Source organism: Antechinus flavipes, chromosome 2 (assembly GCF_016432865.1).
Source record: "Antechinus flavipes isolate AdamAnt ecotype Samford, QLD, Australia chromosome 2, AdamAnt_v2, whole genome shotgun sequence".
Classification (NCBI taxonomy): Eukaryota; Metazoa; Chordata; class Mammalia; order Dasyuromorphia; family Dasyuridae; genus Antechinus; species Antechinus flavipes.
Genome location: NC_067399.1, coordinates 492,179,235 through 492,197,661, shown reverse-complemented (window position 1 = coordinate 492,197,661; position 18,427 = coordinate 492,179,235). Strand labels below are relative to the sequence as shown.

General features: G+C 33.9%; 1 pseudogene; it reads right to left on the bottom strand.

The window, feature by feature from the left end:
• Positions 1-531: 531 nt before the first annotated feature.
• LOC127546834 (isopentenyl-diphosphate Delta-isomerase 1-like) overlaps positions 532-18,427 on the bottom strand; it is a 33,743-nt pseudogene continuing 15,847 nt past the window's right edge.

The following is an 18,427-nucleotide window of genomic DNA, read 5'->3' as shown; positions in this document are numbered from 1 at the left end:
GATTTTAAACTACATAATAATTAATTTACTTAATTAAAAAAAGACAAATAATCTTCTACACCAGTTCAATATAGTTAAACTGAAATAATTTCAGCATCAAAATAGCCAAACAGATATAAGTAATTAATATTTTATTTACAAGAAAATACATTCCTCCTTTTGTCAGTTTAGTTTTACCTAAACTATAACAGAAACATAGATACTGAAGAAGACTAGACCAATTACATTAAAACTTAATTTGTGCAAATATACTACAAACATATTTTTCAGGCACATATTATAAGATATTAATTTAGCTGAATTTGAATGGGTCTACAGGCATGTGGTGTTTTGTTTCATTTTAAAATAAACTATCTCCCACATGCAAACATTTTGGCCATTTTTATATATGTGGCATACAATTCACAGTCACCTAGCCAGTGATCTTTCTACATATTTAAATAATATACATCTGTGATAGTTATCCTAAAAAAAGAAAAAAAAATGTCCTTTTAAAATGACTTAAATATGGATTATACTAGACCCATATTTTTATTTTCTATGAATTTTTTCATGTTCAGCAGATCTATTCAAGTGATTGAAGTTATTGCACCATTTAAAAAGAAAAGTCTCAGCAATGCTTCTGAACTATGACATAATCTTAATTTCATCCTAAATTTCCTTTTCCCAAGAATTCTTAGAGTTCTTTTTTGATCACATAAGAATAAGTTTTAATCTCATTAGGATCAGGGTCTTTCTCAAAAATAAGATATAACCAATTTTGTGTTTTCTCCAAATCCCATCAAATTGTGTCCTATAGTAAATTCTTGTTAGATAGGAAATCTCTTCTGGAGGAATTTGTTCCATGGGGATTCCTAGTTTAGCCTTGAGCTGCTCATTTTAATCTTATAGCATTATTTTCTTCCAATTCTATTAGGTTGCTTAGTAGATCACTACAAGTATTTGTAAAAATAATCTGGAAAAGTTATTTTAGCATCTAATCTCTGCTGCAGTGATAACTTCTTTTATGTATTAAATTAAAAGGTAGTAAAGGTTTTATATAACAATCTTTTATCAATGCTTTTATTCAAGTAGCAATTCTTATTAATCTCTAAGCAAATCTTAATATCATTTTCATCAATAAGAATGTATATCTTTGCCAAAAGCTAAATTTGCATCAAGATTGTTGGTGTTTATTTCAGGCTTTGTTGCAATCTACTTAATCCTTCATAAGAAGCCTCCACTCCCTTAGAGGCATCAATGCGATGGCTTTGTTCAGTCAACTGCACTGCTGGGTGAGGAACTTCTCAGATTGCTTAGATCTCTATTTGTGTGGAAAGTGTTTTGTCATCTTGTTAAATAGTCCCTGATTGCTCTTAGCAGATAAACTCCTAAATATTTTATCATGTTAGTAGTTATTTTAATTAGCATTTTTCTTTCACTCTTTTCCCATTGAGTTTTTGGGGATAATAAATAGAAATGTTAATGATTTATGTGGATTCATTTTATGTCTTACAACTTTGTTAATTAAGTTGTTAATTATTTCAACTATTTTTAATGGGTTCTCTAAGCATACTATCATATTATCTACAACGAATAATAGTTTTTTCATTATCTATTGTTATTTTTTTTTCAGTTTCTTATGCTTGTCTTTTTGCTATAGCTAGTAGTTCTAGTACAATATTGAATAACAGCGGTGATAATAGACATCCGTGTTTCGCCCCAGATATTATTGGGAAGGCTTCTGGGTTATCTCCATTACAGATAATGTTTGTAAACAATTTTAGGTTCATACTAAACTTTTAAGGAAAGTGCCAAAAATTCCATGATTTCTAATGTTTTTAATAGGAATGAATGCTGCATATTATCAAAAACTTTTTTCCGCATCTAATGATAAAATCAATTTTTGGACAATTAGGGAAAACTATGCTTATAATTCTTCCTAATATTGATCCAGCTCTCCATTCGTAGTATAAACCTCACCTGGTCATAGTCTACAATCTTTGTGATATGCTATTATAACATCCTCACTACATTTTATTTAATTTTTTTGCATCTATATTCATAAGGGAAATTGGTTTACAATTTTCTTTCAGTATTTTTATTCTTCCTGATTTGAGTATCAAAATTATATTTATTTTCAAAGGGAATTTGGTAAGATTTCTTCCTTACCTCTTTTTTCAAATAGTTTATATAGTGTTGGGATTAATTATTCCATACATATTTGGTAGAATTCACTTCAAAACCTATCTGGTATTGTAGTGCTCTGATTGGTTTTCTGGAGGTCTCTGGACCAGCCTTAATTTCAGCAGAGTAATCACCATGAGATAAAGTCCAAATTCTTTATTATCTCCTTCACAATCTAATTTCCTTGCCTGGGATCCTGGCTAGCTTTCTTGAGGTCTTCCAGAGTCTTGGTTTCAGTGGAGAAGTGAAGGAAGACAGACCTGCCACTATGGTGATGTAAGATAGAATGAATCTCTCTCTGAGTCTGAGAGCTAGTGCTTCAGTTTCCAGCCACCACAAAGGTGGACGATTGGAATAAATCTGTCTCTGAGTCCACCCTGGCTGAGTTTGTCCCAGTTTATATGCTGTATTATAATTAGATCATTTATAGTATACTGGGTATAAACCAATCATTATATCACTAGGGAACCATTATTTGTTGTAAGATTAAATCAATCATACTGAATTATTAATCACCATGCTAAACTAGATAACCATTGTCTTATCAATTCCACAGAGTTAGCACCTTGTAAGAATTCTTGTTTCAAGTACAGAGTTCTGGCTCATAACATGGTACTAGAAATTTTTTCTTAGGAAACTTATTTATCACTTGTTCAATTTCTTTTTTCTAAGATGAGTTTATTTAAATATTCTATTTCCTCTTCTGTTAATCTAGATTGTTTGTTTTTGGTAATATTCACTTATATTGACAATTTTATCAGTGTATAATTGTGCAAAATAACTCCTAATAATTGCTTTAATTTTATCCTCCTAGATCATTCATTTGCCCTTTTCATTTTTGATACAGATAAGTTGATTTTCTTCTTTTTAAAATCAAATTTAAAAGTGGCTTATTTTTATTGTGTTTTTTTCCCCACAGTACCAATTCTGAGACTTATTTATTAGTTCAATTTTTTTTTTACTTTCAATTTTATTAATTTTTCCTTTGATTTTCAGGATTTACATATTAGTTCTTAATTGGAGATTTTAAAATTTCTTTTATTTTTATAGTTGCATTCATTTATTTGTTCTTTCTATTGCTGACATATATATACAAACATACGTATACACACACACACACACACACACACACACACACACATATATATATGTATAAATATATATATTTAGAGATATAAATTTTCTCCTAAGTGCTACTTTGGCTGCATTCCACAAATTTTGGTATGTTGTCTCATTGATGTTATTATCTTTAATATTTCTGCTTTTAAAAATTTGTGTGGGAATTTTTATGCCCTAATATATAGTTAATTTTGTGAAGATACTATATCTCAAGTACAGAGTTCTGGCTCATAACATGGTACTAGAAATTTTTTCTTAGGAAACTTATTTATCACTTGTTCAATTTCTTTTTTCTAAGATGAGTTTATTTAAATATTCTATTTTCTCTTCTGTTAATCTAGACTGTTTGTTTTTGGTAATATTCACTTATATTGACAATTTTATCAGTGAGAAAAAAGAATTCCCTTTCTTTTCTCATTCAGTTTTCTCCGGAGGTTTATTATACCTTTTACAAAATTCTGTTCTTTAATTTCTTTTTAAAATTATTATTATTTTACAATTGGATTTATCTAGCTCTGAGATGAGAAAGCCAAAGTCATCTAGTGATATAGTTTTAGTATCTATTTCCTTCTGTAAAACTCATTTAACTTTTAGAATTTGGATACTCTATTATTTGGTGCATAGATATTTGTTACTGATTTTACTTTATTGTCTATGGTGCATTTCAGCAAGTTGTAGTTTCCCTGTTTATCTCTTTTAATTAAAAATATTTTTTCCTTTTGCTTTGTTTGAAATCTTAATTGCTAGATCTGCCTTTTTTTTATTTCAACTGAAACATTACAGATTCTACTCCAACTCCTTACTTTAGTTGGGTGTATGTATTCTTCTGTTTCATGTGTGTTTTTTGTAAATACATATTGTTGGATTCTGATTGCAAATCCATTCTTCTATTTGCTTCTGTTTCATCAGTGAACTCATCTCATTCATATTCACAGTTAACATTACTAACTACATTTCCCTCATCCTGATTTTTTTTTCTTCCTCCTTCCCTTTCTCTCTCTCTCCCTCTCCTTTTTCTCTCTCCCCCTTTCCCTCTCCCTATATGCCCCTCTCTCCCTTTCCTCCTCTCCCTTTCCCCTCTTTTTTCCCCCTCTCCCTCCACTCTTTTCCTAGTTTCCCTTGCCGCTTCTACTCCTCTTTCCTCTCCTTCTCCCTCTCTCTCACCCCCTATCCTTCCCTTTGCCCCCTCTTTTGTCTTCCTCTCCCTCTATCTCTTTCCCCTACCTCCTCACCATTTCCCCCCCTCCTTTCTCCATTTCCAATCTCTCCTCCCTCCCCCTCCTCCTCTTCCCCCCTCTCTCTTTCCCTGTCTCTTCCCCTCTTTCTCTCCCCTTCTCCCTCTCCTTCCCTCTTTCCCCCTGTCTTTAAGGATTTTTTTATGAAGTGATCTTATTTTTTCCCAATTTTTCCTTTGTCACATTCATTTGTTCTTTTTTTATTATTATAGCTTTTTATTTACAAGATGTATGCATGGATAATTTTTCATAATTGACCCTTGCAAAACCTTCTGTTCTAACTTTTCCCTTCCTTCTCCCACCCTCTCCCCCAAATGGCAGGTAGACCAATACATGTTAAATATGTTAAAGTATATGTTAGATACAATATATGTATACATATCCATATAATTATTTTGCTGCACAATAAAAATCAGATTTAGAAATAAGGTAAAATTAACTTGAGAAGAAAATAAAAAATGCAAGCAGACAAAAAGAGAGGGATTGGAAATGCTATGTTGTGGTTCACATTAATTTCCCAGAGTTCTTTCACTGGTTCTCCTCATTATTGAATAAATGGAACTGATTTGGTTCCTCTCGTTGTTGAAGAGAGCCACATCCATCAGAATTGATCATTATATAGTATTGTTGCTGAAGTATATAATGATCTCCTCATCCTGATCATTTCACTCAGCATCAGTTCATATAAGTCTCTCCAGGCCTTTCTGAAATCATCTTGCTGGTCATTTTTTATAGAACAATAATATTCCATAACATTCATATACCTCAATTTATTCAGCCATTCTCCAATTGATGGACATCCATTCAATTTCCAGTTTCAAACCATTACAAAAAGGGCTGCCAAAAACATTTTTTGCACATACAGGTCCCTTTCCCTTCTTTAAGATCTCTTTGGATATAAGCCTAGTAGTAACACTGCTGGATCAAAAGGGACGCACATTTTGATAACTTTTTGAGCATAGTTCCAAATCTCTCTCCAGAATGGCTGGATGTATTCACAATTCCACCAACAATGTACCAGTGTCCCAGTTTTCCCACATCCCGTCCAACATTCATCATTATCTTTTCCTGTCAAACTAGCCAATCTGCCAGGTATATAGTGGTATCTCAGAATTGTCTTAATTTGCATTTCTCTGATTGATGTATCTTTTCATATGGCTAGAAAGAGTTTCAAATTTTTTTTTTTGAAAATTGTCTGTTCATATCCTTTGACTATTTATCAATTGGAGAGTGACTTGATTTCTTATAAATTAGAGTCAATTCTCTATATATTTTGGAAATGAGGCCTTTATCAGAACCTTTGACTGTAAAGATGTTTTCCCAGTTTATTGTTTCCCTTCTAATCTTGTCTGCATTAGTTTTGTTTGTACAAAAGCTTTTCAATTTGATATAATCAAAATTTTCTATTTTGTGATCAATAATGATCTCTAATTCTTCTTTGATCATAAATTCCTTCCTCCTCCACAGGTCTGAAAGGTAAACTATCCTATGTTCTTCTGTTTATTTATAATTTCATTCTTTATGCTTAGATCACGAACCCATTTTGACCTTATCTTGGTGTACAGTGTTAAGTGTGGATCAATGCCTAGTTTCTATCATACTAATTTTCAATTTTCCCAGCAGTTTTTGTCAAAGTGAATTCTTGTCCCAAAAGCTGAGGTCTTTGGGTTTGTCAAACATTAGATTATTAAAGTTATTGACTGTTTTGTCGTGTGAACCTAACCTATTCCACTGATCAACTAGTCTATTTCTTAGCTAACACCAAATAATTTTGGTGACCGCTGCTTTATAACTATAAAAAATTATAAAAAAAATTATAAAACTATATATAGTTTTAAATCTGGTACAGCAAGGCCACCTTCATTTGATTTTTTTTTTCATTAGTTCCCTAGAAAATCTTGACTTTTTGTTCTTCCAGATGAATTTTGTTGTTATTTTTTTCTAGGTCACTAAAATAGTTTCTTGGGAGTCTGATTGGTATAGCACTAAATAAATAGTTTAGTTTAGATAGTATATCATCTTATATTCACTCAACCTATCCAAGAGCACTTAATATTTTTTTCAATTGGTTAGCTCTCACTTTATTTGTATGGAAAGTGTTTTATAGTTTTGCTCATATAGTTACTGACTTTCCCTTGGCAGATAAATTCCCAAATATTTCATACTATCATCAGTTACTTTAAATATAATTTCTCTTTCTATCTTTAACTATTAGATTTTGTTAGTGATATATAAGAATACTGATAATTTATGTGGGTTTATTTTGTATCCTACAACTAAAGTTGTGGATTATTTCTAATAACTTTTTAGTAGAATCTCTGGGGTTCTCTAAGTATACCATCATATCATCTGCAATGAGTCATAATTTGATTTCCTCATTACCTACTCTAATTCCTTTAATCTCTTTCTCAACTCTTATTGCCAATGCTAGCATTTCTAATACAATATTGAATAGTAATGGTGATAGTGGTCAACCTTGTTTCACTTCTGATCTTATTGGGAATGATTCCAGTTTATCCCCATTACATGTGCTGCTTACTGATGGTATTAAATAGTTGCTACTGACTATTTTAAGGAAAAGTCCATTTATTCTTATACTCTCAAGTGTTTTTAATAGGAATGGATGTTGGATTTTATCAAATGCCTTTTCTGCATCTATTGAGATGATCATGTGGTTTTTCTTAATCTGGTTACTGAGATAGTCAATTACACTAATAGTTTTCCTAATATTGAACCAGCTCTGTTTTCCTGGTATAAATCCTACTTGGTCATGATGTATTATTCTGAGGATGATTTTTTGTAATCTTTTTTGCTAATATTTTATTTAAGATTTTAGCATCAATATTCATTAGGGAGATTGGTCTATAATTTTCTTTCTGATTTAGATATCAGTACCATGTCTGTGTCATAAAAGGAATTTGATGGGTTCCTTCATTCCCTATTTTTTTCAAACAATTTTTTATAACATTGGAGTTAATTGTTCTTTAAATGTTTGGTAGAATTCACATGTAAACCCATCTGGTTCTGGGAATTTTTTCTTAATTCATATTAATCTTATTATTAATAGCTTTTTCTATTTCTTTTTCTAAAATGGGACTATTTAAGCAATTTAGTTCCTCCTCTGTTAATCTAGGAAGCCTATATTTTTGAAGGTAGTCATCCATTTCACTTAGGTTATCAAATTTATTGGCATAAGGTTAGGCAAAGTAACTCCTAATTATTGCTCTAATTTCCTCTTCATTTTGTGCAAAGTTCTTGCTTTTCATTTTTGACTAACAATTTGATTTTTTTTCTTTCTTGTTTCTAATCAAATTTATCCAAGGTTTATCTATTTTGTTGGTTTTTTCATAAAACCAATTCTTAGTTTTATTTTTTTAATTCAATAGTTTTTTTTTCCTTTCAATTTTATTAATTTCTCCTTTTAACTTTAGAATGTCAAGTTTAGTATTTGATTGGCATTTGCTCTTTTTCTAGCTTTTTAAGTTGCAAGCCCACTTCATTGATCTTCTCTTTCTATATTTTATTCAAGTAAGCCTCTAAAGATAAAAAATTTCCCCTTATTACTGCTTTGATTGCATCCCACAAATTTTGGTATGTTGTCTCATTGTTGTCATTCCCTTGGGTGAAATTATTAATTGTGTCTATGATTTGTTCTTTCACCCATTCATTCTTTAGGATGAGATTATTTAGTTTCCAATTACTTTATGTGATGACCATGTTTAGCATCCAGGGTATTTTAAAAACAGCCAGTGTCAGGATCAGCAAAAGTCCTTGATCTTTATTCTTTGTGGAGATGAAAGGGAATGGCCATATGAAATGAGAGCAATTGCGACACGAATCCAGCCAACAGTGCCTCTGGCTCTCACACTCCACCCACTGCATCCTATATCTCCTATACAACACATCAAACTTGCACAGAGAGTGGTCAGGGCCATTCTTTCTCCAAGCATATATTAATCAAGTATTGTCCATTGCTAATTAGCCTTAAGTGTTTGGACCTGACCTTAGTGCATCTGCTCAGCTTCAGACCATTACATATTTACCCGTAGCTTTTTGTTGAATGTAGTTTTTTTATTGCGTCATGATCTGAAAAGAATGCATTTACTATTTCTGCTTTTCTGCATTTAATTTTGATGTCTTTATGTCCTAATATGTTATGGTCAAATTTTGTATAGATTCCAAGAACTGCTGAGAAGAAAGTATATTCCTTTCTGTCTCCATTCAGTTTTCTCCAAAGATCTACCATACCTAACTTTTCTAATATTCTATTTAGCTCTTTAACTTCTTTCTTATTTGTTTTGTGGTTTGATTTATCTAATTCTGAAAGTGCAAAGTTGAGATCTCCTACTATTATAGTTTTGCTATCTATTTCTCCTTGAAACTCTCTTAACTTCTCTTTTAGGAATTTAGATGCATACACTTCTTGGTGCATATATATTTAGTATTGATATTTCTTCATTGTCTATGCTACCCTTTAGCAAGATGGTTTCCTTCCTTATCTCTTTTAATTAGATCAATTTTTGCTTTTGCTTGATCTGAGATATGGCTACCCCTGCTTTTTGGACTTCGCCTGAAGCATAATAGATTTTGCTCCAGCCTTTTACCTTTACTCTGTATGTATCACCCTGCTTTAAATGTGTTTCCTGCAAACAACATATTGTTGGATTCTGGCTTTTAATCCAGTCTGCTATCTGCTTCTGCTTTATGGGAGAGTTCATCCCATTCACATTTATGGTTAAAACACTAATTCTGTATTTTCTGCCATCTTATTACCCCTAGATTATGCTTTTCTTTTTCTTTCCCCCTTTACCCCCATCCTCAGTATTAAATTTACGGGCACCAATTGCCTCATGTAGCTCTACCTCTTTAGAATCCCTACCACCTCTTTTGAGTCCCTTTCCCTGTCTTATACCTTTCCCTTATTACTCTTTTCCTTTTCCCCTTTCCTCTCCCACTTTTGAATGAAATGAGAGAAGTTTTTCTGTAACCAAATATGTCTAATATTTTCTCTTTGAGACAAATCTGATGAGAGCAAGATCACACAAAGTTCCTTCCCCTCCCTAAATTCCCTCAGATATTATAGGATTCCTCGCATCTTCATGGGATGTAATTTCCCTCTTTTTATCTCATACCCTTTTCCTTTTTTCTGATACTATCCCTTTTCCACTTCTACTTCCCTTTTTTTGTTTGTTTTATAACAGTAAAATCAAATTATACATGCACTCTTTATATATATATACCTATAACAGAAATACAGTTCTCAAGAGTTCTTTTTATCTTTTATGCTTCTCTTCTGTCCTATATTTGGAGGTCAAATTTTTTGTTTAGCCCTGGTTTTTTTTTTTTCATTAGGAATAAATGGAATTCACCTGTTTCATGGAATGTCCATCTTCTTCCCTGCAAGAAAATGCTCAGCTTAGTTGGGTAGTTTATTCTTAGCTGCATTCTGAGTTATTTTGCCTTTTGGAATATCAGATTCCAGGCCCTTTGATCCTTTAATGTGGAAGCAACTAGATCCTGAGTGATCCCTATTGTGCCTCCTCAGTATTTGAATTGTTTTTTTCTAGCTGCTTGTAATATTTTTCCTTAGTTTGATAGTTCTGAAATTTAGCCACAATATTCCTTGGAGTTTTTATTTTGGGATCTCTTTCAGAAAGTGTTTGATGAATTCTTTCAATGTTTATTTTACCTTCTGATTCTATTACATCCGGGCAGTTCTCTTTGATGATTTCTTGTAAAATAGTGTTTAGGCTCTTGTTCATCATAATTTTCAGGGAGTACAATAATCCTCAGATTATGTCTCCTAGATCTATTTTCCAGGTCTGTTGTTTTTCCAAGTAGATATTTAACATTTTTCTTTTCTATTTTTTCATATTTTTTGGTTTTGCTTTACTGATTCTTGATGTCTCAACAAATCATTCATTTCTATTTGTTCAGATCTGATTTTTAATAAGTTATTTTCTTCATTTACTTTTTTTACTTCTTTCTGTATATGTCCAGTTGAGTTTTTAATTGAGTTGTTTTGCTCTATTTAATTTTTTTATTCCACTAATTTTTTTTTACTGATTTATTTTCTTTTTACAATTCACAAATCCTACTTTCCTGAGAGTTCTTTATCTTTTCCAATTCACAAATTCTATTTTCCCTGGGAGTTCTTTACCTTTTCCAATTCACATTTCAGGAAGTTGTTTTCTTTTTCCACTTTATCAAATTTTTCTTTTAATAAATTATATGCCTTTTCCATACTCTCTTGCAGAACTTCTCTTTCTTTTCCCCATTTTTCTTCTAGCTCTCTTTTAAGATCTTTTATAGTTTCTTCTAGGAGATTGAGGTTTTGTCTGGAGACTGTCTGCTATTAGTCTCCTTGGGGTTGGAAACCTGCTCCCTTTCTGTATAGAAACTAAATATAGTTAGAGTTCACTTGGCTTTGTTACTCATTTTTTTAAAAAGCCCTTAGGGTCTGTCTTCAGGAGAAGGCGGTTACCAGCTTCCTCTATAGAACAGGGAGGATAGATGGACAGTAGCTGCCCTGCAAATGGGCTGCAAATTGCAGCTAAACTGTGGAAGTTTCATTGCCTTAGGAAGAGTCTCCACAGGAGAAGTGCCATTGCCTTGCCAGAGCCTCCCATCCATGCAGAAGTGTGACTGCCCTGGGCAGAGCCCCACGCTTTGGACTTTGGTTGTACAGCTGCACTGTGATATGTGCCGAGTCACTCCTGGTTCTGGGTGGGTGTGGCCAGGTCCTGTTAAATTCTGGAGTTTGGGGGGGCACACTCTACCTTTGGTGTTTATGTAACTTCTCTGCTATCTACTGCTTTGCAGCCAAAGCAGAGTAGCCAACCAGTGGTGAGTCCTCCCTGTAAATTCTCTACCCACAGAGACCACCCCCACCCCCGGTCTGCTCAGTGTGCTAGCTTCCGTGTTCTACCTCTCTGCCTGTTCTGGCCTCTTCCCTCCTGATCTGGACAAACCTTTACTGGCGATCTTCCAGATTATCTTCGGCTGGTAATTTGTTGTACTCCCAATAATCATGGATTTTTACCAGTCAAGCACTATTTCAGAGGCTGAATTTGGTAATCAGTAGTGAGGGTAGAAGGGGAGCTTAAAATGAAGCATGTGTCCTCTCTGCCATCTTGGCTCTGCCCCCACACACATTCATTTGTTCTTAAAATCACTTTTGGCTCTTCAAGGAATTTTTGTTGGGCTTATGTCACATTCACTTTTTTCTTTGAGGCTTTGATTATAGTTGTTTTGACATTTTGTCTTCTTCTGAGTTTGTCTAGATTTTCTATATCCACATGGTAGATTTTTATGATCAGGTTCTTTTCTTCTGTTGTTTGCTCATTTTTCCAGGCTATTTCTTGACTTTGAACATTATGTTAAAGTTGGGACTCTATTTCCAGGGTGTGGTAGGGGAGGGAACTATCTTGAGATTCAGACTTTTTCCTCACTGCTGTTTATAGAACTTGTGCTGGGGTTTAAGTACCCCAGCATGATCTGAAAAGAGGTGTAGTGACTGTTCCCTTGTGATCAAAAATAATACTGCTCCTCAAGAACCCTGTTCCCTAGTGACTATTAAAAATTACAATTCCCTTGGAATACTAAGTGTTCCTCTCCACCCTGGAACTGAAATTCAGAAGTGAATTTAGGCTAGAAAAAGGCCCTATATTGTGTCCAGTGATAGCACTGGGATTCCTTATAGTCTCTTGCCAATTCCCTTACCACTCTTTTGAGAATTCATGAAAAAGAAGATGCTGCTCTCACCACCTCCAATGACCACTGACTGAACCAATGTCACAAACCTGTTCTTCTGACAGCCTATTCCTGCTAAACTTGTAAGTTGTCCTGGTGGATTCCAACCTTTTGTTGGCTTTGCCACTTCAGAATTCAATTCGAAGCTTTATTTTAAAGTTATTTGGAAGGGAGGTTTAAGTGAGTCCAGTTGCTTCCATTATTCCATCGCTTTGCCTTCCCCATTCCTACCAAATCTAGTATTCTTGAAGAGTATTTTTGAAAAGTTGCTTTGTAAATTTTAAAGTTCTAAATAAACAGATTTTTTTTAACCAAAGGAGGTGATAAATTAAGAAATCCTTAAACAAATTAAATTAAAGTTCAAAATCAGACAACAGTGTGAAAAGGAAACAACTTTCTTCTTTGGGTATAGTCTTCCATTTACAAACCTGAGAATCCTGTGTATGACCTCTGCCACAGATCAGTACTCAACTCAGAGGATTGGGATTCTTTTTTTTTTTTTTAAAGCAGGCACAAAATGAGGGTGTATCCTGGAAAAAATAACCACTTTTAAAATATAGCAAACTCCTATTTTGGAGAAGTTAATTGGCACAGTGGATGGAGTGCTGGATCTGGATTCAGGGAGACTTCCTGAATTCTTCCTGAATTCAAAAATGACCTCAGAAATTTATTAGCTGTATGACCCTGGCCAAGTCACTTAATTTTGTTTGCCTCATTTCCTCATTTGTTAAAATGAAATGGAGAAGGAAGTGGCAACCCACTCCAGTATCTTTGTCAAATGGGGACACAGAGTCAATTCAATGGGACTGAACAACAACAAATTCCTATTTACCCAAAAAATCTAATAAATAAAAAACTCAAGAAAGTAAATCCAGTAACTTAATTTTTTACGAGAACAAAAAATATGTTAATATCAGAGTTTTTTATTTTGGGGTGTTTTGTGGAGGAGGGGGGTGAGTTGAGGGTAAATTTCTGAGATATCCTAAAGCTGGAAAAGACCTTAAAGTTCATGTAATCTAGGTGCTGTTAAGTATTTTTGTGGGTCATGGACTCCTTGGCCATCTGTTGGAGTCTATGGAGATTTTCTCAAAAAAAATGTTTTTAAGTGTATAAAGAAGACACAGGATTATCCTGTAATTTTGGACGCAACTTTTCCAAATTCCTCATCCATAATACTAGGAGATACAGTAAAAGTAGGAGTTCCTAATCTATTTTAAAATATATTTTAAAATATGTTTATTATTATATTATTATTTACCTATTATATTTACATATTATATATTATAATTTATATAATTATATACATATTAACAGATTCACAGGCCCTAGGTAGGAACTCCTGATTTTACTGTATCTCCTAGTATTAGGATGAGAAATTTGGAAAAGTTAAGCAACCTGTCCAAAGTCATACATGTAGTAAAAGGCAAAGCTAGAGTTTGAACCTGGTTGCTCTAACTCTAAAAACAACAATAATAATAGTTAACATTTATATAGTACTTTCTATGTGCCAGGCACTGTGTTAAATCATTTACAATTATTTGATGCTAACAACTCTGGGATGTAGGTGCTTTTATTATCCCTATTTTGCTGATCAGGAAACTGAGCAAATAGAGGTTATGTGATATGCCCAGAGTTATACAGGATCTAAATCCAGCACTTTTTCCACTGTATCATATATCCCAAAGTGCCTTGTGAATATTCAAAAGTATATTAAAATAAATCTAGATATTCTCTTTTTTTCTTTTTTCTTTTTTCTTTTTTTTGGCTAAGTGTGTTTTATAGAACTATATCCCAATTTAAGAAGATTCCATTTTTGGATGTGTCTGTTAATGTGAAGGGCTACTCTGAGATGGGTTTAAACAGCAACCAAACTGTTTGGGGCTGTCATTTCAACTTACTGGCCATTATGAAGAATTGTTCTTATTTCCTATTTTGCCTATTGAATTATTGCTCCTTATTTAAAATTCAAATCAAAAGCTATCTCATTGTAAATACCTTGATTCAAGACTTCCCTTGTGACCCAGAGAGTCAAGATCTGCTTTTCTATATGAGTTTCATGTACTATTTTTCTTGTTCAATACAACATTATAGTGTGGTGAAAAGAGTATTGGATCTGGAGGCCCAGAATGTGGCATCAGATCCCAGCTGTATCATTTACTAACTATGAAATATTTTGTAGATCAGGGCTTCTTAAACTTTTTCACCAGCAACCCCTTTTTACCCAACAAATTGTTGTGCAACACTGGTTTTATAGGCATATAAAATATACAATAAATTAAACATTTAATAATGATAAATCATTATTTCAAATCCCATAACATTCAGTTAGATGACCTCATATGAGGTTGTAACTTGTGATACAGAAGCCACCTGCCAGTGGCTCCTAGAGATCTAATGCATTCCTGTAGAATGGATCTCTTCATGTGAAAGAATGATGATGACACAAGGAGACTGAGGCAGTTGTATTTTCTGACTTCTCTTCTCCTCCTTTTAGCCTCCAATTTACTTCATTCCCAATCCACAGGGAACATCTTTGTTGAAAGGCTACTTTGCAACTCATTCAAGTGTTATGATTCACAGCTGTGGAGGTTCTTGGAGAATTTGATGAGATTTAGATTTGGGGAACCCAAATGAAATTAGGGTTTCTGGTGGTCAGGGAGTTAAATGAAGTCTAGTGCTGGGTTTGGGGTTCAGGATTTGGAGGGGTTTGTCTCCTCTGCAATCCCTTGGGATTTGGTGCAAGCATAGTTTCTCTGTAAAGGAATTTACAGACCCGAAAACCTAGATTGATAAAAGAGGTTTATTATGGGGACTGGAAGTAAGGTTAAAGTCTGGCTAAGGAAATAGGTGAGGGTAAAGAGAAGAGGGCACTGGAAAAGAATATTCCAGTGGGTAGAAGCTCCTTGGACTGCCAAGCATGGTATGACTGGCATGTTTGGAACCACTGCAAAGAGAGGGTTTTAGTTTGGCTCTTTTATAATAGGGGACTTTGGCTACAAGTTGAAGGGAGCTCATGGGTGGAGTCCCAAGTTGACTCCTAGCTGGGTTTTAGCTTCAAGCTAGAAGTTGAATTGAATTCAATGAGTTTCAGGACTGAGCCGACACCATCCAGATAACAAAGATGAAACTGTTTGTCCTTCAGGGTGGCATCCATCACAGAGGCAGAGTTGAAGGAGATTTTCTCCTTTAAGGATTTTCAGAGTTTTGGGATCCTCTCTTCAAATTGACTTGCTCCTTCACTTAGGCATGGCCCTTAACAGTAAATCATAGTTTAAGAAGCTTTAGTGTAGATCAATTAACCTCTCTGGGCCTCAGTTTCTCCAAATGCAAAATATAAAATGACCTTTATCTATATGACCTAACTAAAGGCTCTTTCAAATCCAAATCTATAATCCCGTGACTGAAGTAAAAAATTCCCTTATTACAGTAATCAGTATATTTTATCCAGTGTTAGGCCCTTCATGAAGCTAGGGGTTGTCTCTTATACAAATCTTTTGTGTGTTTTTTTTAAAGCACCAAGCACAACAATTCATATGTAATCAATAATAGTCATGGCTAATATTTATGGAACACACTAAAATGTGCACAGTGTCTTCATTGTAGTATCCAATTTGATTCTCACAATAATCCCATGAGGCAAATACAATTGTTATCCTCATTTTACAAATGGGAATATTGAGGCTGGGGAATTTTAAGTGACTTCTCCAGTATAACACAGTTAATAAGTACTTGAGCCCTAAATAGAATTTAGATCTTTTTAACTTCAAGATCAGCCTTCTACTGTCACCTAGCTACCAGTGAACTCTTAACAAAAAATGAACCTATTTTTTCAGTATCCCCTTTCCTCTTTGAATCATCCAGGGTATGTCCCTTTCTTTGTCTCAGTCTTTCACTATTCACAATTCAGAAAATTCTTCTTCAAACAATCTCAGTCTCAGATTAACACCCTTTCATTTTCTCTTCCTTAGCTCAATTCTTGCCTTGGGGAAAATCTCCCTTCCATTTTCATTCACATCCATTTGTGAATTAAGAAATTACAACAATAACTAGTAGCTTATTCCACAGTTCCAGTGAGGTAGGAGAGAGAACAAAAGAAGAAAAGGAACTGGAAGGATTAGTGTGAGTGTTCAAGAGATCCAGTGAGTGGGGAGGGAACTGCCTATGCATTGTATATTTTAATGGAGAATTAAGGCATGTTAGCCATACCTGCTCTTTTATATTAAACAAACAAATAAACAAACAACTTACTTTGGGACCCAGGAACTAGAAATTAAAACCTTTGAAAATAGCCCAACACTTATACAAACATTTTCATCAATACATTCATGCTCTTTTAATCAAATCTGCTTCTTCCTTAAATAAAAGGTAGCCTTCTAAGAGCATAGAAAACTGGTATCTAAGCAGGCACAACTGGTTCAAGTCCTGTTTCCAAAAGACACTGACTGTGTGACGCTGGACAAGTTATTTAATTTCTCAATGGTCTAGACAGCTCTCAGAAATTCTAAATTACATAGGAAGTACTAACATGCAATGATAGAGGAATTTCCTTATCTGAGATTTCTTTAAATCATTGGAATTATAAGTTCAATCCTTATTATGTTTCCACAATCCTTTTTTTTTTTTTCCTAAGGCAATTAGAGTTAAATGGCTTGCCCACGGTCACACAGCTAGGAAGTGTTAAGTGTCTGAACTCAGATTCTCCTGACTTCAGGAAGTGCTCTATGTACTATACTACCTAGCTGCCCCTCCACAATGCATTTTTAAGAATTTTTTAATCATATTTGACTGTGTTCTGTTATAATTACTAATAAGCAACAAATTTTCATTGTCTTTTTTTCATTGCAAATATGCAGTATTTCATCTGATATGACTGAAAGAGTTTTGTGAGCTAGCCTTGAGATCTAAGATAAATCTTCATTTATAATATAGTTGCTATAGCAAAATATGTTCTGATTTATGACCAATCAACTTGTAAATGAATTGTGATTACACAATACATAATTTGAAGGAACATTTTTGGTGCACACAGACTTTTTGATACTACTCAGATGCTATCAAGCAAGTGACTGCCTATTCTATCCATACATAAGACTAGACAATCCTAAGAATCAAGGGTTGTCTGTGGACTTCCCTCTCTTTCCTGATTCTCTGGCCCATAATAAACACAGGTGTTTCCTCTACATGGGTTGATTTTTGAATCACCTCACTAAAATAATGTATACTCAGTTCCATCCTGGTTGTTGGTGATGATATATTTTTCTGTTCCAATCAGTTCCTTGAGCAATGAAAGGTGAGAGCCAGATTCAATGCATTCCTACTAAAGATTTATAATTTGATTCACAGTTTAGTTCTGAGACTGGATTTCCAAAAAATTATAGGCAGGAATTAAATAAGCCCTCGGTTACAAGTGATTCTAAACATTTTATTTGGAGTTTTTTCCTCTATGGGACAAGAAAAAATGACCCAACCATTAAATTTGTCAATTTAATAACTTTTTATGTTTCTGTTTTTCTGTCTCTTTCTGTCAGTCTCTCTTTGTGTGTGTGTGTGTGTGTGTGTGTGTGTGTGTATGTACTGTTACTGTATCCTTTCTCTTTCATCTGTTTCTCTGTCCTCTTCTCTGTCTTTCTATCTCTATCCCTTCCCCCCTTCTCTGTTTGCCAAACTGTTATAAATCCAATCTTCATAGTTTCTATAAAATCTGCCAAAAAAAAGTATCCTCATCTTTCTGGATCCCCTCAAGAAGCAATGCAGTGGCCTTCTCCCATTCCAGGTAAATATTTGTTTCCTTCCAAGGAGGGGGATATAAGCTATCTGATACTTATGATAACAGTATATCAGGAAGGAGGAATAACTTCCCAAACTATGTGTCCTTTGTGATATAGGATTGTTATAAGGATAACTTGTTCTCAATGCTTACATTGTGAATGGAGGTGGGAAGACATGACTGCGTCCACGTTACTAATCATATGTTTGTTCCACTACAAGGGTTGCTATTGGAGGTATTCATGAGACTGGCTGAGATAACAATGTGACATACCTAAAGATGGATTGGCAAACCTGAATCCTAGGGGCACTTTTATTTCAATGGGGAATAGATAGAAGAATCTTGGAGAATTGGTTTTTGATGCTGCTGTGGATAGAATGAAATAAGG